Source organism: Rhinatrema bivittatum, chromosome 4 (assembly GCF_901001135.1).
Source record: "Rhinatrema bivittatum chromosome 4, aRhiBiv1.1, whole genome shotgun sequence".
Classification (NCBI taxonomy): domain Eukaryota; kingdom Metazoa; phylum Chordata; class Amphibia; order Gymnophiona; family Rhinatrematidae; genus Rhinatrema; species Rhinatrema bivittatum.
The window spans coordinates 243,210,234-243,234,446 of record NC_042618.1 but is presented as its reverse complement, the minus strand read 5'-3'; the positions used below and the strand labels follow the sequence as shown (position 1 = coordinate 243,234,446).

Sequence of the window (24,213 nt, the reverse complement as noted above, 5' to 3'; positions counted from 1 at the left end):
ATTCGATGCTCAAGGCAGTCACATGCCGTGACGTCACGGCATGTGACTGCCTTGAGCGACCCGGCCTAGATTGCCTTGAGCGACCCGGCCTAGATTTAACACGCGACCACCCGCCTCGAACTAACGCGCGTCCACCCGCCACCGCCGCCTGGAACAAGCTGCTTTCGGCGCGCATTCATTCACTGCCGGTGGGGGCTGCCCCCACCGGCAGTGAATGAATGCGCGCCTGTGCGACCCGGCCTAGATTTAACACGCGACCACCCGCCGGCCGTCTCGAACTAACGCGCGTCCACCCGCCCCCGCCGCCGCCGCCTGGAACAAGCGCCCACCCGCCTGCGGCCTAGATTTAACACGCGACCAATCAGGAAGCGGCCGGGCGCAGGGATAGGACGGACTCCTCTCAGCTGCAGCCTATTCAGAGTCGGGAAACTTTATTGGTTGTAAAATTTTTTCTGGATAACCCGCCCACGTTTATACCCCGCGGGGGGCATGCGGGGTAGGTAAAAACGCACATTACCCGCGGGTTATATGCGTGGAAATACGGTAAATCCTTTGAAAATCCAGCCCATAGAGAGCAATTTTAAAGGATTTCCATGAGTAAAAAGCCAATAATAGTACAAGTATAGTTCCATAAGACATGTAATTTTACCCGCATTGGAGAAGAGGTGATCCCGGTTGGAGTTAGGTCTGGTGAGAAAACAACATGCATAGGTTTGGATTTTCAAAACTATGTTTGATGTTTAATGTATCTTGATGTGCATGGTTTAGGTCAGAAAAAGTATCTGCAAAAAAGAAGGTATAAGTCTCTGCGGATACTTTTTCCTTATGCAATTTTCAAAGTAAAAATAACCATACTTTATAATTGAAACCGGTGAAAAATACATGGGTGAAATGTATATGTGGACTTTGCACAAATGTGAGCAGTTTGAAAATTGTCACATAAAGTCAATATAAGAAACACATAGATCCTTTCAGAGCATAATAAAGCAAAATCAAACTCCAAATCTAAAATTATTTATTCCATTACAGCCAACAAAATAGTTCATGACAACCCATAGCCGCATGCCTAGCTAGTACTTGAAATAAGAGGTGGCTATTTAAAACCCATCCTTACCAAGTATAAATAAAGCCAGATGTAGCCAGCTTTTTAGTCGTCGTACTGAAAACAGGGGTATACAGTTGTCCTGGAGCCACAAACTGTCTCTCCTCACAGTCCAGAGTCCCAAGGCATACCCAGGGGAAATACAGTCTGTCTGTTTCTTTTCTCTCTCAGATATACTTACAGCTGGGATGTTCTTGCTTTAGGGGCATTTTTTATTCTCATAAAAGACACTGGTCACACTGGTGTGGTGTTCCAACAAAAATTTACTGCAAGCAAAAATATCCTCAATCCAGTTAGCAACCAACATTTTCCATCTGATCTTCTCAAAACAAAATTCTAAAAATACTGCTTGTCTCACAGCTAAGTTAGTATCCCTTCAAGTGGCAGGCACTAGGAAACAAACCCAACACTCCTGAGAATTGGAGAGTGGGATCTCCTCTCTCTTTCTCTGATACTTCTCAAGGACTTCTGGGTTAGAGAGACCCACAACAGCAAGAACCAAAATCCTTTCTCCTTTTCGCGAGCAGGAACTGGTGACAAAAAATTCCTCCCGATTAAACATAAACAAAACTCTTCTCTAAAAATACTCCTGTCTTCTCCTCTGGCAAGACACTACTGTCCCTCTTTGTATTGCAGGCAGGAAATTACAGCACCTTATCCTTACCTCCTCCTAGCCGCTTATACCTATGGGCAAAAGGGGCACTTGCCCAAGTCCCAATATAATAAGGGGCCCACAAGTAAAAGCGGCCCCGAATGCAAGATCTGCCACCAGCGCCATCCTGAGCAGCGACAGTAGCAGTAACAGCTTTCATCTGGCACAGTGACAGATTTCGAAGGCACCCCATAACCTCAGTAAACAACACAACACTAAGGGGCGGATTTTAAAAGCCCTGCTCGCGTAAATCCGCCTGGATTTACGGGAGCAGGGGCCTTGCGCGCCGGTGCGCCTATGTTCCATAGGCGTACCGGCGCGCGCAGAGCCCCGGGACTCGCGAAAGTCCCGGGGTTTTTCGAGGGGGGAGTGTCGGGGGCGTACCGGCGCGCGCAGAGCCCCGGGACTCGCGTAAGTCCCGGGGTTTTTCGAGGGGGGCGTGTCGGGGGCGTGTCGGGGCGTGTCGGATCGGTGCGGCGTTTTGGGGGCAGGATGTGGCGTTTCGGGGGCGGGCCCGGGGGCGTGGTTTCAGCCCGGGGCGGTCCGGGGACGTGGCCGCGCCCTCCGGAACCGCCCCCAGGTCGCGTCTCGGCGCGCTAGCGGCCCGCTGGCGAGCGGGGATTTACTCAGTGGCATAGCCACGGGTGGGCCTGGGTGGGCAGGTGCCCACCCAACTTAGACCCAGGCCCACCCAACTGGCACCGGAACTGCAAGGCTGTCGCGGGATCCCATCCCCGCGACAGCGAACAAGAGAACCCACGCCTCGCGCGCCATCACGGCACACATGGGGAAGCGCTGTAGTGGCCGTATGGCCAACCGGTCTTCCTGTTTGGGGGGGGGAGCGGAAGCGCCGCGCGCAGCTTCCGCTTCCTCCCCCCAATGCAGGAAGATCAGCTGCCTCTCCTGCTGCCACCCGTTCTCCTGCTATCTTCGGACCAAACGGCCTGCCGAACTTCCTGTTTGGGGGAGCGGAAGCACCGCGCACAGCTTCCGCTTTCTCCCCCAAAGCAGGAAGATCAGCTGCCTCTCCTGCTGCCACCGGCCTCTCCTGCTATCTTCGGGCGTCGGGCCGTACTGCCCGCCGATCTTCCTGCTTGGGGGGGGGGAGGGAGGAAGCGGATGTTGTGCGCTTCCGCTCCCCCCCCCCCGACAGGAAGTTCGGCGGGCAGTACGGCCCGACGCCCGAAGATAGCAGGAGGCCGGTGGCAGCAGGAGAGGCAGCTGATCTTCCTGCTCTGGGGGAGAAAGCGGAAGCTGTGCACGTGCTTGAATGTGTATGTGTGGATGAGAATGGGAGTGTGTGTGGGTGAAAACTGGAGCCTGGGTGTGTATGTGGGTGAGAATGGAAGCTTGAATATGTGGGTGAATGGGAGCTCGAATGTGTGTATGTGTGGTTGAGAATGGGAGCCTGGGTTTGTGGGTGGGTGAGAATGGGAGCTTGAATGTGTGTATATATGGGTGAGAATGAGAGCCTGGGTTTGTGTGGGTGGGTGAGAATGGAAGCTTGAATATGTGGATAAGAATGGGTACTTGAATGTGTGTATGTGTGGGTGAGAATAGTACCTTAAATGTGTATATGTATGGATGAGAATGGGAGCTTGAATATGTGTGGGTGAGAATGGGAGCATGGGTTTGTGGGTGAGAATGGGAGTCTGGGTTTATGTGTGTGGGTGAGAATGGGTGCCTGGATGTGCGTCTGTGTGTGCATAAGAATATAAGCCTGGGGAGGGGTGAGAAAGTGAGAACTTGAATGTGAGCTTGTGGTGGGGGGGGGGGAGAGCATATGAGAGTGACAGCTTGAGTGTGTGAGAGGGAGTCTGTGAGAGAAAGCGTGTATGTGTGTGTGTGTGTGTGTGGAAGGGAAGAAGACAGTAATAGAAGAAAGACACTGAAAAGGAATTAGGAAATGAGCTATAAGGGAAAAAATGGGAAAAAGAGACCAGGACCAACTGATTAGAAAAATACAAAGATCAGACAACAAAGGTAAAAATATATATCTATATTTTGAGATGTTAGCAATTTAAATATAAGCAACACAACCGCTCTCTCAAAATTTATGGACAGGTAGGAGCCGTGTATAAAATCATAATAATAAGAAGGCTAAAGTACCACAAATCACCGTGAATTATGTTTGTATCATTAAGTAAACCTCATACTTAGGCATAGATGTGAATGCTATGCTGCATAATTTGGCATTATTTATCAGTAAAAAAACAACTAGTAGACCTGCATGCCTACAGTCCACCCATGTTAACCTTGTGCCCACCCAAAAAATCAATTCTGGCTACGCTACTGGATTTACTTCTCCCTCCAGGAGGCGTAAATCCCCCGACAAAGGTAGGGGGGGTCTAGATAGGGCCGGGGGGGGGGGGGGTAGATAGAGGAAGGGAGGGGAAGGTGAGGGGAGGGCGAAAGCGAATTCCCTCCGAGGCCGCTTCGATTTCGGAGCGGCCTTGGAGGGAACGGCGGCAGGCTGCGCGGCTCGGCGCGCGCCGGCTACATGACATCGGCAGCCTTGCGCGCGCCGATCCTGGATTTTAGCTGATACGCGCGTATCTACTAAAATCAAGCGTACTTTTGTTTGCGCCTGGTGCGCCAACAAAAGTACGCGAAGGCGCACTTTCTTAAAATCTACCCCTAAGAGGATAACTTTCAAACAAATGCATGTAGCAGCATATATGTGCACATATGGCCATGAATGCGTATACGCTAGTATTTTGTAACCTACACTTATGATATGCGGGCGTTTTATATAAATCACCTATCTCTACCCCACAACATGTACACGTATGTAAGCTTACAAGCAAATACATACAACGTATTGAAATCACGTTATAAATGCATTGAACACGCGTACCTTGTCTACCGATTTTAGAAATACATGCGCATACATTTTACACATGAAAGCAAAGCAGTATTTACTCACGTAAGTTGGACAATTATAAAACATGTGAGCATAAATGAAAGTAACCACTTAGACCACCAGTTTGCCCAGTTCTTCTTCAGATCATCGAGACCTTCCTGGTTCTTCAGTCTGAGCACTTCCCAGTTCACCCAGACCTCCCACCCAGCCACATAATTAGCAGGTGTAAAATAACACAAGAAAGTTGGCAAATGTATGTGCATAGCTTTCTTTTAAAATAGAAACGTACGTGCATAATTGTTGGCCCCACCCTAGAATGCCCTAGACTGTCCCTTTTTTACGTATGTATATTTGCATGCAAAAGTTAAAATATGCATGTATTTTTGAATTTTATAAAATACGGAATACGTGAGTAGAGGCTACTTACAGGCGTATAGTTTTGAAAATTCACCCCAACTTGCTAGCTCCATTTCCAGCTGATGCAATTCATTTTTCCCATGGCGCAGGGAACCTTTACTGTAATACATCCAGGACCCTAGTGCAGGCGCAGCCAAAGAGTGGCAAGCAGCTGCTGATTGGTAGTTTGTTTTTTATTCCTGCATCACTGTGGGAACTCAGAGCTGCTGAGACCATGTGAGAGCGGCACTGATTCTCTTGTTTCTCTTTTCCTCTCTCAATTCAGCCTCTGTCAGTCACTGACCCTCTTCCGTTATCTTCCTCATTGGGCCCTCTGGCCTGCTGTTTTCTTTCCTTCAAGTTGGGCCTCGATCCTAGGCAGCTGCTGAACTTTCTGTCCTTGTGGAGCACAGTTCTCTTCCTCTGTTGTGGCTCTTCCTGCACGACAATTCTTGGCTATGGTGCATGCATGCTGCCGCTTCTTCACTGTCTTGCTTGCTCAGTAAAATATCACATGGCTGGACAGTGCCATGCAGCCATAAGCTTTCCAAGAAGGCAAGTAAATCTGTTGCATCACATGCTGCCTGGCCTGCTGATGCCTCACTCTCTCCATGCTGGCCCAGCCATGTCTGAGGCCCGTGCAGGTGGTGCCACCGGCATTACCCTCAAAAATTAAAATTGCTGTCTGCTGCATTATGCATGTGACTCACTTCAGCAAAATAAAGGTGTATGCCTCATGCTGTTAGCTGCTGCTGCATAGTGCCTGCCTCGCAAGACCCTGCCAAGGATAGCGTGCATGAGAAGGAGCATGTATGTGTGTATGTATGTGAGAGGGAAGAAATATATGTATGTGTGTGAGAGAGACCGTGTGTGTATGTGTTTGAAAGAGATGGAGAGCAGGAGCATGTATGTGTTTGAGAGAGAGAATGAAAAAAAGGAGAAAGTTTGTACCTTCCCACAGCAATTTCAGGGTGACAGGTATGGAGAGTGAGGGATTTATTTTATCCTCATTTGTTTTAATTACTGGGTGTTATTTGATGTTTGTGCTGTTTTGAAATATTTTTTTGATGATTTGGAAAGTTTTAAGAATGTTTAATTATTGGATGTGTAGAAATGTCAATGGATCTCCACCAGAAAGAATGTTCAAACTATTAATGGGAGGGAACAGAGTAATGGCATATAAATGTTGATAAACAGATAGGTAGTGTGATTTGTAGCTCCCCCATGTGGGAAATGAAAAATGGTGTGCCCCATGTTAAATAAACCTGAGATATTATTTTATTGTGTGGAATCTTGAGGTGGGACAGCATGACCATGGCTGCCCCTTGGTTTTGTTTATTTTTTAGGAGGAAGACCTCTGGGGTTTTGAGGGTTGAGACCTGGGTTTAGAAAGGAGGCAGAAAGCCTTTACTCATTTTAAGGACCATGTTTTGGAAACTTTCTTTTCTTGAGAGGGGAGTTTTTCCAACCTCCTTATCTCATATTTTTGGTTTTCCCAGTATATGTAGGTTTTATTTTTGCTTGTACTGAGTGTCCTGTCACCCGGGGACTTAGATTTTGTTTAATGTTCAGAGGATGGGTACTTTTTTCTGAGAGAAGACCAAAGGATCATCAGCATCCACAGGAGGGGATGATATAGGAATCATCCTATAGGGAGGAGTGAATTAGGGAAGAAGGAGACTTTGTGGACCCTCAGTGAGGTTCAATTCAATTCAATTTATTTAATTTAATATACCGCTAATTCACTCCTCCCTATAGGATGATTCCTATATCATCCCCTCCTGTGGATGCTGATGATCCTTTGGTCTTCTCTCAGAAAAAAGTACCCATCCTCTGAACATTAAACAAAATCTAAGTCCCCGGGTGACAGGACACTCAGTACAAGCAAAAATAAAACCTACATATACTGGGAAAACCAAAAATATGAGATAAGGAGGTTGGAAAAACTCCCCTCTCAAGAAAAGAAAGTTTCCAAAACATGGTCCTTAAAATGAGTAAAGGCTTTCTGCCTCCTTTCTAAACCCAGGTCTCAACCCTCAAAACCCCAGAGGTCTTCCTCCTAAAAAATAAACAAAACCAAGGGGCAGCCATGGTCATGCTGTCCCACCTCAAGATTCCACACAATAAAATAATATCTCAGGTTTATTTAACATGGGGCACACCATTTTTCATTTCCCACATGGGGGAGCTACAAATCACACTACCTATCTGTTTATCAACATTTATATGCCATTACTCTGTTCCCTCCCATTAATAGTTTGAACATTCTTTCTGGTGGAGATCCATTGACATTTCTACACATCCAATAATTACGCGAGCAGGGCCCCGGCAAGCAGGGCCCTGCTCGCGTAAATCCGCCCGGATTTACACGAGCAGGGCCCTGCGAGCCGGTGCGCCTATTTTACATAGGCCTACCGGCGCGCGCAGAGCCCCGGGACTCGCGTAAGTCCCGGGGTTTTCCGATGGGGGCGTGTCGGGGGCGGGCCCGATCCGCGTGGCGTTTTTGGGGTGGGACGTAGCGTTTTGGGGGCGGGTCCAGGGGCGTGGTTACGGTCGCGCCCTCTGGACCCGCCCCCAGGTTGCGTCCCGGCGCGCTAGTGGCCCGCTGGCGCGCGGGGATTTACGTCTCCCTCCGGGAGGCGTAAATCCCCCGACAAAGGTAAGGGGGGGTTTAGACAGGGCCATGGGGGTGGGTTAGGTAGGGGAAGGGAGGGGAAGGTGAGGGGAGGGAACGGAGGTAGGCTGCGCGGCTCGGCGCGCGCCGGCTATACGGAATCGGTAGCCTTGCGCGCGCCGATCCAGGATTTTAGCGGATACGCGCGGCTACGCGCGTATCTACTAAAATCCAGCGAACTTTGTTTGCGCCTGATGCGCCAACAAAAGTACGCCAAATCGCGCTGTTTGAAAATGTACCCGATGGTGTTTTCAACAGGCATTTAAGGTTGATCCCTAAGACACTGGTCGAGAGTTATTTGAGTTCTATTTTATATGAGTGTTATTTTTACTATTTATTTTTACTGATTCTTTTAGTAATGAACGTAGTTATCTTTTAGTCTTATTTATTTTTATTAAGATGGTTTATGTAATTTTATTCTAATTATTATATTTTTATGTTTTTATTTCTTAGTTATTATGTACATCGTAGTGATAGAAACTCATTTCTGTACAATGGTATAGAAAAACTGTACAAATAAATAAATACAGTAATTCGGCCTAATAAACATAATAAAGTAACACAATATAAACCATTAAATAGCATAAAAAGCAAATAAAACAATCTCGAACTCAAAGATAAAAACACAAATGATGAACCAATTGCAAAAACAAATCTTAACATTTAATATAAAATCTTAATCTGCACTTGATGTTCAAATGTCATAGCGCTCTCTCCAGAAAGATTACTATAAATAAAAAGCATGGGAAATAACACATGATTTAACTGCTTTCCATAATTTCAGAAAGTTGAATTCTGCCTGGATATCAAGAGTGAGTTCCACTCACTTGGTATGAAAAAAAAGATTTCCTAGTAGGATTGAATCTTATAACTAGGGGAGGGGGAAGGCATAAGAGACCCATTTCGGAAGAGTAAGACTGTGAGAAAGAGAATATAGAATGAGAAGTTTTGAAAGATAAAGAGGAATTCCAGAATAGAATAGAAATCACAAAATGTTCCGTTGTGATGGCCCTACTGAACGACGGTATACAAAAATCAATAAAAATAAATAAACATATCATTAACCTAATTTGATAGGAGAAATGTAACCAGTGTAACTCTTGGAAAATTAGGGAGTCATGGTAAAATTCCTTTAAACCATAAATAATCTTGGCAGCTGTATTCTGTAATATTTGTAATCTCTTTAGTTGGTATTGTGGAAGGCCCGAGAGAATTACAATAGTCAAACTTCGAAGTGACAAAGGTTTGGATCAACAGGTTTGGATTTAGTGAAGGAAGAAGAAAGACTTTTGCACAAAACTGGACACATAGAGTTGCATGAATAGTTTTTATATCTAAATGTACCCCCAGTGTAGTGGCATTATCCTTCAAGGGGATAGCGACTTCTGACATAGAGGTTGCAACAGATAGGATAGATTCAATGTGACCGACCCATAAAGCCTCTGATTTAGAGGGATTGACTTTAAGCCTGTGGGAGGAAAGCCACTCATCTACTCTGTTTAAACATTCATTGAATGAAGAGAGAGAAAATGAGCTTTGGTTTCATAAAAGTGATGATTTCAATATCGTCCGCATAAAATGATGGTTTGAAACCACAGTAGCGAAAGATATTGAAAAGTAGAAAAGATAGTATTGAATGCTGTGGGACCTCAGAAGAAAAGTGTCTCACAGAAGAGAGTTAATGATTCCATTCTGCCACAAAAAAGCATTCCTTCAAGAAGAAATGGAATCAACCTCCTCGAGTTACAGGAGAATCAAATTATGGTCAATGATATCAAAGGCTGTACTCATGTCCAAAAGGGCAATGAGCAAGTCCTTGCCACCATTGACCTGGACTGATGTCATTCATTAAAAGAAGGATAGAAGACTCCATGCTATGTCCTTTGTGGAGTCTAGACTGACAGGGATGTAGCACATTAGTTTTGAACACAAAGTCATTAAGTTGGTCAAAGACATAGGGGTAGATTTTCAAAGGGTTACACGCGTAATCCTTTAAAAACCCTCCTGCGCGTGCCGAGCCTATTTTGCATAGGCTCAGCGGCGCACGCAAGCTGAAAAAGGGGCAGGAAGGGGGTGGGGCGTGGGTGTGGTGCAGGTCCGGGGGCGGGACCGAGGCCTCCGGCATAGTGGCCAGAGGCAGGTGATAATACTTGAAATAAGGTAGGGGAGATTTAGGTAGGGATGGGGGGTGAGTTAGATAGGTGAAGGGAGGGGAAGGTGGGGGGAAGTAGAAGAAAAGTTCTCTCCGAGGCCTTGGAGGGAACGGGGAAAGCCATCGGGGCTCCCTTAGGGCTCGGCGCGTGCAAGGTGCACAAGTGTGTACCCCCTTGCGCGCGCAGACCCCGGATTTTATAACATGCGTACGGTAGCGCGTGCATGTTATAAAATCGGGTGTACATTTGTGCGCACCGGGTAGCGCGCACAAATGTACCCCATGCGCGCTTCTTTTAAAATCTACCCCATACTTTTCAATGATCTTTGAAAGCATTGGAAAGCACTGGAAGATTAGAGACAGGTCTGTAATTGGTCAAAGCTGAGTCTGGTGAGGATTTTTTAAAAAGAGGTCAGACTCTTAAAACTTTAAATTGATGTGATAATATCCCATTTGTTAAGGAGGAGTTTACAATTGTAGAAATTGGTTTTGCTAAACTCAGCGAAGTGTTCTTCAAAACCTTTAAAGGTATAGGGTCCAACAGAGAAGTTGTGAAGTTTAGAGCAAGCCAAAGCAGATTGATACCAGCTGCTGTGGTTAAGTTGAATGAGGAAAGAGAGATTCCTGAAATTGTATAGTTGTTTGGGAACTAGCACACTCTGAACCAAATTCCCTCTGGATGTTGTTAACTTTATCTAAAAAGTGATCAGCAAAATTATTAGCAGTAATAGTTACATTGTCTAATGATAATAGGGCAGATTGGTTAGAAAATTGAACAACCATTTTAAAGAGCTGACAAGGATGACGTTCTGCAAACCTAATCTGATTGGAAATGTACCTCATTTTTTTTAACAGTTTATTTATGAGATTTTATTACATATACATGCAATGTAAAATCCAAGTAAAGATTCAAGGAAATAAAAAACAGTAGGTACATATTCAAAGATATCACAAGTCCCCATAAAAGAAATGTATACAACACATGTCTGACTAGATGTCCCAGTGGTACGATCTGACCCAATAGCACTTAACTATTCTGTGCTTTATCTGACAAAAAAGTTTCCAAATGGAGGGAGTCGACAAACATGAACTTATTCTTCTGATACACAAGCTTACACCTACAAGGTAACATCAGAAAGAAGGAACTGCCAATGCCAAGAACACGAGGTTTAAGCTTCCTTCTCTCCTGAGTCTTCATTGAGATGTCTGGGAAAATTGAATTTTCTGTCCACAAAACTGATTATTTTTAAACTTATTGCTGAAAAACAGAATCTTTAAAGAGTCAACTACAAATGTAACAATAAGCGTACCCCTAGTTGTAATAATATCTTGCAAGGTCTACAAAAACAAGGAAATATCTGAACTGTCATTTAGAGCTAAGACATCTAATGATCCTTCAACAGGATTTAGAATTTTCTTAGAGTTTGACATATAATAGCAGTTGGAATCAAGAAATATTTATCCAAGGAAAATTGTAGAATTTTTACAACATATTTTTAAATAGCTAGAGACCAGATAACAATCTGGTCTTGGGAAAGTTCCAAGAACATAGATTTTTAGACCACTGTTTTCCACAATCTCCATCTTATAATGAAGGATTAAATTATCTTTGATTGTAGCTGTAGCACTTGCTTGTAAATTAGAAATAGCAGCAGCATGGGATGTAGTAGAAGGCTCAATATTCCTAACTCTCTGGCCTAGTTCAGCAAATTTTGAAGATGATTCAGAGGAAAATTGACAAAATTGTGATACTGACTGAGCCAAAGATGCTTCCATTCAAGAGACAACCCTCCAAATATCTCATAAGGAGACCTCTGGAGGTTCTAATAAAGGTTCTGAAAGAGCAAGTAAAGGATTAATTTGTGTTAAGGAAACAGGTTGAAGAAATTCAACCCCCTGTTCTCTTGTGTATCCAATGAGAACAGAAGCAAAGGGAGAAGAGTCGTCACTCCTGTTTGTAGGAGCTTCCTGGGGAGGATCCTGTTGGAATTACCTTGTGCTTGGGTAGTAGGGGCTCTGAGACCCTCCAGGGCTAACCAAACTATCTCTGGGGCTCATCTGCCCAATTCCTAACAATGGGATAAGTTAGGAGGTGGTCAGCAATTAGGACTCAGCAAAGGGTCCAAAGAATCAACTGAAGCATTAGAAGAGGTATTTAAGCAAACGAAATGAAAGTCAATTTGACCACTCATTGGAGTTGATGTCACCGGGAAAAAGGAAATCCTTTCTTTTCCTGCCCATAATGTCTCAGCAAAAACAGAGAGAAAATGGTGCATGGCACACTGGCAGAGGCACACCACCACACAGCTGACTTTATGGGCTCCTTTGGCATTGGATGGTGACATGAGCACTGTGCCTCTCTGCTGGCTCCCTGACTCTCATTTGGCTGAAATGAGACAAGCCATGGATGACCAACCAGGCAGGGGTTCCCCAAGGATCACCACCGCACAGATACTTTATGGGCTCCTTTAGCACTGAATGGTTATGTCATCACCATGCCTCTCTGCTGGCTCCCCGACTCTCACACCACCAAAATTAGGCAAGCCAAAGATGACTAGTTGGCCAGAGATTTCCCAGAGATGTACCTTATTTTAGCAATCGGAATTTCAACTTGATGTCTGTTAGCTTCAATCCATTTTGCCTTAAGATCCGAGGGTTTATGCATATGCCATAAGCATTCGAATGGCATACTTGCCTTTTTAAAGTTCTCAACCCATTGTGATACCATGAATGTGAAAAGGATTTATTTATTTATTTATTTATTTATAACTTTTTTTATACCGAAGTTCAGGTAACAGAATTACTTATCACTCCGGTTTACATTATAACAAGTAGAAAACAATGACAACATATGTCTTACAATGAACAAGGGAGTGAACAACTTGGATAATATAACATAACATAACTAGGAACAGTAGCAGTATGCACTATTAGAGCGAAACTAGCGCATGGGGAGGGAGGTTTGCTAATGGGGGGGAGGGGGAAGGAAGGTTGTTCGTGGAGGGGGGGAGGAGGGAGAAATTTCTTATTGATGAGTAAAAACATGAGCATAGGTTCTGGACGTCAACAGTATGAAAACAGTCTATGGGAGCTGTGGAAGACTAAGTAAGTTAAGGGAATGCTTGACCAAATAGCCATGTCTTGAGTCTTTTTTTGAACGTGTTGGGGCAATGTATCAGCCTTAGCTCCAGAGGAAGCAGATTCCACTGTTTGGGGCCTGCTGTGGATAGAGCTCTTTTACTTAAAGATGTTTTCATGGGAGGTGCATGTAGAGTTCCTCTTTGTGCTAATCTTAGCGGTCAGGAAGAGGTGTGAAGCTGAAGAGGGATTCTGAGGTCCAGTGGAGTGTTGTTGAATATGGCTTTGTGGGTGATTGATAGAAGTTTAAACAGGATTCGAGATTTGACTGGGAGCCAGTGGAGCTTCTTTAGAATTGGTATTATATGATCTCTTTTGTTGGATTTAGTGAGACACCTTGCTGTAGAGTTCTGTAACAGTTGAAGAGGCTTTAGGGTGTAGACTGGGAGACCGTGAAGCAGTGAATTACAGTAGTCCATTTTCGAGAAGATGATGGATTGTAACACTGACCTGAAATCGTGAAAATGAAGGAGGGGTCGAAGCCTTTTTAGAACTTGGAGTTTGTAGTAGCACTCTTTAACCGTAGTGTTGATGAAATCAGAAAAGCTCAGATGGTTATCCATGACCACCCCAAGGTTTCTGACCCGTGGGGAGAGAATTGGGAGCGGCGTAAGGTGAGAGCTATTCAATGGAAGGTGAGAGCTTTTCAATGGAAGGGTGCCATCTTGAGTGATCAGGAGGAATTCTGTCTTGTCAGTGTTGAGTATCAGGTTAAGGTTAGACAGGAGTTTGTTAATGGAGAGGAGGCAGGAGTTCCAAAAAAGTACGGTCTTTTGAAGTGATTCGGTGATAGGAATAAGGATTTGGATGTCATCTGCATATAAGTAATGGGATTGAGACATCATTATTGATAGGAGGGGCAACCTTGTGTATATCTGAAGGATTTCGTTCATGTCTTAACTTGGTTGTCCAAAGAAAGGGAGTCAAAGGAGTCTGGGAATTGTTATGTTCTGGTATGGTTGTGGACCCTTGATTGTAGTGAGAGCTGACTCCACCCACAGGGAGGAGCCCTGTGGGGACTCACCACGATAGGCATGGCCTCACCTGAGATGGACACAGTTTAGTAATGAGACTTTTTTAGACTGGAACGTAGGTGAAGTACCCACTGAGTGGGAAGAAAGACAGAGTCCAGAGTAGTAAGGTGGCTCAGTGATGATATCCCCGGTAGTGGCCCATGGAGTGGGGTACACCAGAGAACTCCAGATGACCACTTCTCAGTGGTAGAGCCGGTAGTGGTCCGCAGCATGGGGTACACCAAGAATCAGCACTGATGTTGGTAAGAGAATTGCAGGAGGTCAGCAGAGCAGAATAGATGAGGGTACTCACTCCAAAGTGTAGAAGCAGGTATGCTGAGGCGAGCACGGATTCCATCAGCAAGATAGTAGCAAACGAGTAGCGTACTCACAAGGCTGAACAAGGCTGGGTCCCAATATGAGTAGATGGATTCTCCAGGCAGGAAGGCCCTCCGAGGAGTGGATAGCCAGAACATGACAAGGCCCCCGAGGAGCAGATACCTAAAGCGTTCAAGACCCGGAGTGCAGGATCGAGTTCAGAGTAGCGAATAGAGAAGTGTCTCCAAGTGGAGTGGAATTCAGCAGGAAGGAAGCCCTTGCTAACTCGTAGGAAGCAAAGTCCGAATAGCTTAAATACACTGGCGGGTGACGTCATGCGGAGGGGATGCCCCCGAGGTTCCCGCCATGATATGTTTAAGAGAGGGCCTGACGCGCGTGCCCTAGGAAATCCTCGATTCAATAGGGCGGACAGGATCGCCCTCTCTGTCCCGGGGATGCCGGGGAAGGCAGCGTTTGCAGGTGGGGACTGCCATTCTTCCAAGAATCGCTGATGCAGGGAAAAAGTAGGTGAGCATCAGAGGTCGCAGCCATCTGAGACCGACGGGCGCAACAGGAATAAATTAAGTTCAGATGTAAATAGCTCCAAATTGATCTGTTTCAGACACTGGAACACTATGATTTCTTCATTATGAGGAAGTTCTGGGAAATTCTGGTTGAGGAGAAAAATAATCAATGATTAGCAGTCCATAGAAAAGTTAGAAGAGATAAAGAAACCTCAATGAGTAAATTATTCACAGCATTGAATTAAGTATGGTCAGCCTCATAGGTTGGACCAGAGATCCATTGTGTTAGATCTAATTCAGAGGTTAAAGATAAAAAAAATTCCTATCAGAGGGACAAATCAGGTTATCCACATGAATATTGAAGTCGCCCAAGTTTTATATAAAAAGTTTTATATAAAAAGTCACCGTGTCTAGTAGAAAATCCATTCATCTCAAAGGAAATAACAAGGGACTAGGAGTAAGACAGGTGTGATGATTATTAATATGAACAATGATTAAGAACTACAGGAGAAGTAGAAAAACTGGAATTATGCATTAAGCAATATCTAAAATGGAGTAGAGACAATACTTATCAATCATTTGGGAGGCAAGTTCACCAGCTGCCCTAAGCCATAAGAAGGGGAAGAATGACAAATACAAATGGAATTGACATTGTTGCTCAAACTAAAGTAATGGGCACAAATTTATGAAGATCTGAGAATGTAACAACATATTGTGGATAATGAGATGTGTAAAATGTCATCAATTTCACCATTTGTCAGTAAAAATTATGTTGGAAACCATTTCAGCTCTCAGCATGATTATTGCTACTCTTTACATTTAAGTGATCATCAGTGCTGTTTACATGACCTTTACAGTGGAATCTTAGAAAATGCAGTGCACAAGGCTTAGATTATTCTTCCCTTCACTCATGGAATCTTGGACATTCGGTGAATTAACAACATGGGAAGATTTAAACCCTAAGAGACTGTGTTTGAGGTGTGATTCCTGGGACCTTATTCGGGTTTATCACCCTGTGGTTACAGATGTTATTCTATTCATCAGCCTTTTTGAAATATTTATTCTTTTTATTAATATGGTTTTACTAATATAATTGATATTGTATATTTCTTGATTGTATTGTTTTATGAGGAATAATGATGTTTTTCCATTGTTAGATTGCATACTGTGAAAGATTCTGGCATGTTGCTGTTGTAACCCCTTTTTTCATGGTTTTTCACTCTTTCAAGGGGCTGTCTTCACTGGATCCCCTTTCACTTGTCCCCAAGGCGTGGGTTCTTTCTGTGGGAGTGAAGGCAGTTCTTCTTGGCTCAGGCAGTGGTGTGCTTTTCCCTTAAATGTGTGGGTTTGCTGTCTCTCTTTCTCGATAGCTGTGATATGGTGCTGTCAGGATAAACAGGCAGGACATTACACTGGATGTTCAAAATAAATGTATTGATTCTTTTAAATGTTCAAATCAATGTGCAATCAGAAGACAGCGGTGTATATTTACAAGGGGGTAACGTACAATGGTCTCACTTCTTCTGAGTATATGTCCTATCCCTCAGGTTCTTGGGATGGAGCTTATCACTTCTTCTCTCAGTGCATAAACTGGCCCAATGGATCAGGGAAATCCTATAGGTGATGGGGGTCCCCTTAGTCCCAGAAAAATCCTACCTGAGTTCAAATGGTCAGTCTCCTGCACCCAACCTGTGTCCTGGTCCCTTAGGGTGGAGATCCTGTTGAGGGTCTCCTGATCTTCCTCCTTCTTCCTGAACTTCCAATAGATGTGACTTCTCTGAAGGAAAAGTCTGATGTCTGCAAATAAGAACCAGGCTCCTGCAACTCTGGCTCCTGCTGTGAGGAGGGGTGGAAAAAACCTCCTCACTACAAAAATGGAAAACTTCACACAATCCAAAAAAATCTCATGCTGGGTAATGCTGTCACTGATCTTTCTTCCTCTAGGGAGTATAAGGATAGTTCACAAGTCTTCAGCCCCTGGCTTCTGGAGTTGGGACTAGTCTCTTACAGAAGGGTCCAGGGTTTTCCCTGGTACAACATAACTTCTACAGGGTAAAAACACTTCAAAGTCTCCCTTCCAAAATTGAAGCAGACCTTCTCAGACAGTATGTGCACTGATAACTGATCTCCTCTAAACATAAAAAAAACTCTGTCAGGTTAGTAGGCCCAACTCAGCAGGGGAAACTCAAAACCAGCTCCTCACTCTTCAATAGTCAGCTCAAAATGACCACACCACTTCTACTCCTAACCCCTCTCCCCAAATAGACTGACACCACCAATCACATCCAGCTAAATTGTAAATTCTATGGGCAGGGATAAAGGGCCATCTAGTGGCTGACCAAGGGGTATCCTCACAGTTTTCAGTTTGTTTTTTGTCTGCACATTTCTATTTACTTTATGGTCTCTTTATGCTGTATTTGGTGAGGGTCTGTCTGTATTCTGCATGTGTGACTGAGGTGAGGTATTCTGCTAAGCATATAGTTTCTATATAGGGATCTATATAATTAATCATTCAGGCATGTAAAGCATTGCTTTAAAATACATTTTGTAATAGCATAACATTTCTCTGTTCTTTACATGGGGATGGGATCAATCTGGGAAAAACACAAGGGGGCCAATATGCAAACATTTGCCCAGGACGCCATAAGTGGTTAAAGTGACCCTTCCTCCAGACAGGGTAGAAAATCTTTCTGAGGCAAGACCAGGTGCCATACAAAAACAAAAACTCTTCATAAAACAGACTCTCTCAAAAACTCTTCTTCCACTTCCAGAAAAGCTTCCTGAGAGACTGAGGGGGGATAATGGTCAGAAATATGCCTCTTCCCCTGGTATTAGGCTGTGTGGCCTAAAATGGGGAATCACTCCAATTACGTTCCTGCTTTTTCAAACTACAACAAAAACTGTCACAAATGCCACATTCCTCTTAATGCTCTGCCTGCTTTTCTGCAAGCTGCTGACCACCAATCCAGGCAATCTCACAGGAGGTGCCTGCAAGGGATAGTCTAACTACTAGTTCTTCTCTAAGATTCTAGCCTAGGGCTTAAGCTAGGGATGAATTGGATAGTGGAGACTCAGAGGGTCCCTACACAGATAAGACAAAACCTAATTTGGTGCAAAGAGACAGATTCTAACAATTTTTGAAAGAGCTGAATTGTATGACTCCCATCTGGCCTCCCTGGGGAGCAAGTTCCAAAGGGAGAGAGGGAACTGCAGATAAGACCTGATGGTCTCTACAATGTAGATAAGTTTAAGAATTTGCTATACCACCTTTCTACAAATCAAAATAGTGTACAACTGATCAACATTTACAATAAACATGGCAACAAATGATAAAAATGTAACTCAACACACAATAAAAACAAGTGTCTCCTGGTTTAGATCTAAGCTCCCTACCAGGGAGGTGCCTAATTCAAATGGTTCTTCAAATAACCTGGACTGTTTGTCTTCAAAATGCTAAACAAAAGGCAGGGGATGGGGGTGGGGTGGGGTGGAAAGAGGTATTGGATTCAGATGACAACCAACATGGTCTGGGAACTGATACACAGACATAAGGGAAAAAGCACAGGACTGCTTCTTCGGCAAAGTCCATAAGCAAGGCACGTCAAGCAGCACTGTCTGAATTTTTCAAGAAGTCTCATCACCCAGTAAAAGAGAAACATGGGGGTTTCCTGCACAGCATGGCAGATAAGAAGCTTGCTGGGCAGGCTGGATGCACCGTTTTGGAACTTTTCTGCCCTCATTACTATGCTACTTATGTTAAATACAATCCTGGAAGTTGCTGGCAGCCAATATCTCTCATGCAGCAGAGGAGATATTTTCTTCCTTCTGGATTTTCCAAAAATCATCCTGGCTGTGGAGTTAAGTTTAAACTCTGGTAATCTCATTGTTACTATTCTTTTTTTTTTTTAATTTTTTTACTCATCTTCCCAAAGTGGTAGAGAACAAGAGAGGAAGAATCTCAACTATGCAGACTGGATGGGCCCATTGGTCTTAATCTGCCATCATGTAATATACTACTATATTTTTTGAAAGCTAGCCAAAATATTACTTAAAATTAAGTTTATTGTGTCAGTTTTAAAAAAGGGAAAACTGATTTAAATTACACTATAAAAAAGACATTTCTAATGGTTGCAAAGAAAGTAAAATATTTTTCTATCTGAAAATTTTAACACAAATTGCTTTGGATTATTTTTTAAATTTTATTATGATTTCTTTTTATATCTATTCTTAGGAGACTGGAAATCCAGCTTGTCACGTAAGGTTGCCAGTTGAATGGTTCATAGTAGAAGGATAGATGACTCCATTGCTGGAGGGTCACCAACAGGTCAATTTTTCAGGATATCTGCAAGTTTATTTGCATAAAATGGAGGCAGTACATGCAAATATGTCTCACGTGTATTCATTGTAGATAACCTGAAAACTAGACCTGTTTGTGACTACGCCAGGACCAGAGTTGCCTACCCAGGTATAGTACAAACTGGATTTCCTAAATTAATTTCTGCTTATTAATCATTCTTATAGTCAGATGTGGCATACAGGGTGAGATGTAGTGCATAGTCCTGGTTTCACATCACTTGCTATTCCTTGTGGGGGTTTTTTCACCTAGTGATATCTAAATTCAAGAGCAGCTTATATGCATACAGTCATCTACTCCAGACAGTTCACAGCAGACCTGTCACTCTCTCTACCTTTTCATTAGGTTTCCCCAGCTTGCTAAGTTCTGTATTGTGTGACAGGCAGCATTCTCTGACTCTAGTTCAGAGGCGTGAGGATTGAGCTGACTGGCATCCTCTTCTCCCTCCCTTTTTTTCCTCTGTGTGACCCTGACTCTGAGAAGGCATTTAGGTTTGAGGTCATGAAGCTCTGGCCCTCCCTCTTCCATAGATCTCCATCCCAAGGGTGGTTCTTGCTTCAGCCATGAGATATTTTCTTTATGTTCTTTATCTATCTCTCCTCGGAAACAATATTATGGCACACTCAGTTGTACTAGTTATTTTCCCTATGTTGGACATAAACCCATTCACATCAGATCATATAAAATAAGAAAGCTGAATAAACTTGAAGACTTAAAAACATATGATTGTTTCATAATTGATGATTTGCAGAAATGCAAAGAAATAGCCACATTGTAATAATTTCTTCATTATAATTGTGTGATGAGGCAACACTAGGGGCCTATACATTACAATTCATAACTTTTTTAAATGTTGCACTAAAAATGTGCTTGCTAAAACATCACAATGAGTGATTCACTAGATTTGTTAGTGCATTTGCTGAAAAAGCACCCTAGCAATGTGAGAACATTATTAGCATGTGTGCTATCAAAACTGTAGCTTCTATGCATTACTATCATCTGTACAATAATATGAAGCTGCAACAAAAATGGGGCCAGATTTTTAAACCTACGCGCAGGCATAAATATTTGTGCGCAACCCAGCGCGCACAAATCTACGCCCGATTTTATAACATGCACGTGTAGCCGCGTGTATGTTATAAAATTTGGGGTTGGCACGTGCAAGGGGGTGCACACGTGCACCTTGAGCGCGTCAAGCCCTAGGGGAGCCCCGATGGCTTTCCCTGTTCCATCCGAGGCCGCTCTGAAATCAAAGCGGCCTCGGAGGGAACTTTCCTTCCACTCCCCCCTGACCTTTGTTGATGAAGTTGCGCCTGCCTCTGGGCAGGTGTAGGTTGCGCGCGCCGGCACGACCGCGTCCCGGGGCTTGTGCGCATCGCTGGGCCTATGCAAAATAGGCTTGACACGCGGAGGAGCGGATTTTCGAGGTTACGCGCATAATATACGCGCATAACCCTTTGAAAATCCACCCCATGGTGTGTACATGCTAAACTGAGCATGCTCAGTCCTCTTTTCATTGTAGCTGATCCCCCTTTCTACAAATCTGTATAAAAGTAAGAAAGTTGTCAGCGCTAAGAGCGGAAGCAGGATACATTTGGACCCCAGGAGAGGAGGTGAAGGAAGGGAACAGACTTCCAGGAGAGAAATCAGGGCTCTTCCAAAGGTTTAACTGTTTAATCTCATTCCAATTATTGTAACTTTTAAGTTCCCCTATATCTTTTTATACCACTTGATTGCTTTCTGTATTTGTTGATTATGTCCCTCTCCCTGGCTGGCCCCGATTGTTATTTATTTTTTAACTTTTTATTTATTGATATTTCCAAATACATACAAGTGAAAACTTGCAAGAAATGAACATGAGACAAAGTTTACAGCCATTAGAAATTAATAAAATACAAATAAAGTAAAAAATAAAGAACGGAAAAAAATATAATATGAGAATAAATTAAAGTCTCATAGAAAGTAATAAGAAATAAGGAGACATAAGAAGGAGGAAGAAAAGGAGCGATACAATAAATGCTTCAATAATAAAAATGAAATAGAAAAAAGAGGCGGGATTGAGTACATACACTACATCCAACGGAATTCTATATAGTTAAGCAGAATCAGCTTGGTGTGTGCATCAAGATAGAGATGTAACTGATCAGGATCAAGATAAATATTTACAAGGAAATCTAAGAATACATTTTGTACCTAGTGTTACAGTTTCAGAATGCATATTAAGACATTTTTTACGATGTTCTTGGATAGTACAAGTAATGTCTAGATAAATCCAGACTCGTTGACCATAAAAAGAAGACAATCTGTGGCTGAAAAAAGCTCTGAGAATAAAGTATCTGTCTTGAGAGAAAATAAAATAAATAAATAAAGTCCCACATTGAGAAATAGAAACTGCTGTAGATGTTTCCAATAATTGAGTCAAGTCAGGATCCATATCTTGGAGTTGGCCAGATATATTAACTTGTGAAGACTTCATCATATAAAGTTTAGCAATAGTAGGTGAAGCTTCCACAGATATTTTAAGAATTTCTAATGTATATTTTTTAAACATATCAATAGGTGAAATTATATTAGACTGAGGAAAGTTCAGAATTCAAAAATTTAAATAACAAAGAATTTTTAAAATTTTCCATCTTCCTTAATTGAGAGATATGAGACTTTATCAAAGTCTCTTGATCTTGTTGAATAGAAGACACTTGTTTCCCCAAATCTTCAATTTTTTTTTGTACGAGAGCCCAACAATAACTTGGATACGAGGGGAAAAAGTAGAGGTAACATCAATTAATGTAGAAATAGAATTTTGAAGAACCATTAGTTCAGACCAAACTGAGTCAAAGTAATCACAGAGGGTTGTGGCAAAGAGGGACGAAGTTAAAAATAATCCAGACCTTGACCGATCTGCATAATCTGAACCTCTCATGGATTTCCCCTGTTCATCTCCGATGTAGAAGTCAGGATCCGAGGCCTGACCACAGGCTGCTCTTCGCCTGAGGTTGCTTAAGAACGTTCCCGCCGGAACAAACCGTGGCTTCGTCTGAGGGCTTCTCCCCAGAAACCGGCGATCAAGAAATTGCGATCCACACGGCAGTGAGGATCCCCCAGGATAGCCCTCTGAAGAGGGAGAGGCAGGGTCTACGGAGCACCTGGGCTGAAAGTGTCATCGAGATCCAGCATGGAGGCCGCTCGCTATGTGGCTCGACCCGCCAAGGACCCTACCAGTAAAACCTCAGGTGCTGGGATAAAGAACCCCTCAATCAACGGTTGAAGGGAATTGGACCTGGTGATGACTGGGATCATCTCCCTGATCCTAGCCTTCCGCTTAGTATGAGACATTTTGAGAAGAATAGATGAGGAAATGTGGAGCTCAAAAATCCGTGCCTCTCACTAGTCAGCCATCTTGAATCGATTCTGTTGCTCCTATTGTTATTTTTTAGTCTCTTTTCACCTTGTATGCTTGAAATGCCTACCCCTCTAAGACTCTTAGCAGAGTCCCTCCTCCCTGTTTCACTGTTTGCACTCTCTTTAACTGGGCTGTCTACCTTTGTTAATAATACTTGACATTTGCCTCCTTGTGTTTTTGCCCTGGCCTGTGCTGCTTCTGTCTCTGTGATAATGTTCTCATACTGCGTTATGTAATCTGCCTTGTACTTTATCTAGGAAATGGTGGAATATCAAATGAATATGAATAAATACCAGAATAAAAGCATGCACCTTTGATATCTTCCAAGGAAGAGAATGACTGGAGTCAGAAGATGCTTTACCCAGCCCCTTCATGTCCATCCCATTGATTCTATGAAAGGAAATCTGCCAGCTCTAAGCATCCAACCATCCCTCTCTACCAGCACCTGTAGTGTTGGAGTAGCAATAGTATGATGACATCTGTTTATTTGGATGTCTCAGAATGCCTGCAGTCACATTTAAACAGAGTAAGCACAGTAATGGCCTTCACGTATACCAGCAAAGCAAGTTCAAGCAACCAACACCACCAACGTGCGATCTATCTCCCGAAGCTACTCCTACTCTTATGCGGCATCCACTTCTTCAACTCACGCTGGATCACCTGTCTCAGAGAGTCACAGACCAGCCTTTTACATGATGCAGTATACAGCAATGTTTGAAAAACAGTTGTCATCCATGAACCTTTGGTTTAAAATACATTCTCTTATCTAAATAAAAGTTAAATTTTTTTTAATGTGCTCATGTGAGTTGGTGTTTCTCCTCTCTGACCTCTCTCTCTCCAAACCTCTCTTGGGTTTCTCATCTGTCTTCTCTTTCATACCTCGTACAACATCTCCTGCTTAACAGCCCCATCTCTTCCATCAGTAATCCACCCCCCCCCCCCCCCACCTAATGCCTCTTATTAGCAGAGCCCTTAAGCTAACATCCTAGGTAGGTATTACATTTTAGGCTTTTGCATACATAAACTAAATAGCATATACTGTGATATTTTAAAAGTTATTTGTTTAATTTCCACACACTGAAAAGGAGCATTTTTATGCAAACATGTTTATCCATATAAAAACCTTTGAAATATATCCTTAAAAAGTTTATGACTTTACCCCATGAGGTATTGATAGCAAATTTCAACAGCCATTAGAACCATCCTGTAAATGATTATTTACCCAGGTAAAAAGGCTGTCTAAAATTGTCTATCCCACATGCAGGTAAAAGTACTTGTGGGAATAAATGGCATGTGTACTTCTGCCCTGGGAAAAGTAGGTAAGATCAGGAGTGGGACTAGGTTTGGTGAGACAGCGTGTATAGTTTTGGAATATCAAAGGGAAAGATTAGTCAAAAATGACAAAAACAGAGAAATGGGGTTATGTTTTTTGTTTTTTTTTTACAGTAGAATACATTTTCCTGTTTTCTTTTGTTTGGTCCCTTTTTCAAATAGTTATTTAATGTTATATTTTATAATTTCCATTTTTTTGTATCATCTTGCTGCACCAGTCCAGACGTGTTGGTTATCACCACCTACTATCAGATGGAGACAGAGAACTCACACCTTTTTAAGTGACATTATCATT

At 43.2% G+C, this 24,213-nt stretch overlaps 1 long non-coding RNA gene across 1 annotated transcript in view; it reads left to right on the top strand.

The window, feature by feature from the left end:
• The window catches only part of LOC115090624, a 33,035-nt gene extending 9,662 nt beyond the window's left edge, over positions 1-23,373 (top strand). The window contains exon 2 of the long non-coding RNA XR_003856432.1: positions 22,844-23,373. This is a non-coding gene — a long non-coding RNA (uncharacterized LOC115090624). The remainder of the gene's footprint in view (positions 1-22,843) is intronic.
• Positions 23,374-24,213: the final 840 nt, after the last annotated feature.